The sequence below is a fragment of the Marmota marmota genome, unplaced genomic scaffold, assembly GCF_001458135.2.
Source record: "Marmota marmota marmota unplaced genomic scaffold, marMar, whole genome shotgun sequence".
NCBI lineage: Eukaryota > Metazoa > Chordata > Mammalia > Rodentia > Sciuridae > Marmota > Marmota marmota.
This window is the reverse complement of record NW_025999871.1, coordinates 316,379-318,039: the sequence shown is the minus strand read 5'-3', so window position 1 is coordinate 318,039 and position 1,661 is coordinate 316,379.

Genomic DNA, 1,661 nt, shown 5'->3' with positions numbered 1-1,661 from the left:
TATATATATATATATGGTGTGTGTGTGTGTGTGTGTGTGTGTATATATATATATATATATATATATATAGTTACAGCATGATGTTTTAAAATTGTGTAATAGCCAAATTCAACCAATTAACATCTAAAATCCACCATTTTCTTTAGTTTTTTTTTGTTGTGTGTGTGTGTGTTCAGAACACTTAAAATCTGCTCTTCATTATTTTCAAGTATATAATACATTAAATGTAGCCATCACATTGAACAGTATATTATATCTCCTGAACTTTCTAACTTTGTGTCTGTTGATCACACCATCTCTCTGATCCTTTTTGAAATCTGTTGTGTAACTACAGTTAATAATTACATATTGAATATAGTATTTTAAAATTGCTGGGGCCAGGGTTATGGCTCAGTGGTAGAGTGCTTGCCTAGCATGCATGAGGCACTGAGTTTGATCCCCAGCACCACATAAAAAAATTAAAAACCGAATAAAATAAAGGTGTTGTGTCCATCTACAACTGGAAAAAAATAAGTTCTCACTACAAAAAAAAAAATGTGAGGTGATAGGTATGTTAATTAGCCTGATTTGATCATTGTAAAATATATATATATATCAAAATATCACATTATGCCCCATAACTATATGTAATTATTATTTTTCAATAAAAAGGTAGATTTTGACTTTTCTTTATTCCCTCCCTCGGTGTACTCTACTTCCCCATGTTTGCAAGGGTGTAAAGTTTCTTTGAAAAAGCATTCACCTATTGTTTTTTGTAGTGCTATGGATTAAAACCAGAGCCTCACACACACTAGGCAAGCAGTCTACCAACTGAGCTACATCCTCAGTGAGGTTTGAAGTTTCTTCAGGTGAACCCAGTAGGTGGGTCTTGCCTGCACAGTTCCCTTCCTGGAGTATCACCTCTGCTTGAGATGATGGCAGGTACTTTGGTAAGAAGCTGCTGTGCAACTGAGAATCCTCTAGGAAAGTTTTCTGTTCTTTCCCTCTCATATATGTGTGTGTATGTGTATGTTGGAGCTGGAATGTTCTTATATGCCCTTCTGTTTCTTTGTTGCTTAAAGACATGTGCTGCTATATAGTTTAGGTCTTGCATGTCCCTCAAAGTCCCATGTGTTAAAGGCTTAGTCCCCAGCTTACAGTGTTATTTGGAGGTTGTGGAACATTTAGGAGGTGGGGCCCAGTGGGAGAAAATTAGGGATGTGACCTTGAAGAGGATATTTAGACCTCAGAGAAGGCTCCCTCCTTCCCTCCCCACCCCCCTGTTCTCTCCCCTCTTTTTTTCTAGCCATCCTGAGGTGAATGGGCCTCCACCATGTGCTCCCTTCATGACATACCATGCCACCACAGGTCCAAGGCAATAGAACCAAGTGACCATGAACTGAAAATTCTGAACCCATGAGCCAAAGTAAACCTTTCCTTCTTATAAGTTTATTCTATCAGGCATTTTTTCACAGTGATGGAAAGCTGACTAAGGTGCATCTCACAAGAGTACCGCTTGGTTCATCAAGGCTTAGCAGAGGGGAGAAGTTAGCCAGTACCAGGGCCAGCTGCTCAGACCTAGTGACAGTTGAAGGACCACAGACTACTCAATGCTTACGGGTTCTGGGTAGGGAGGATTCTGTTTTTTTTTTTTTTTTTTTTTTTTTTTTTTTTTTTTTTTT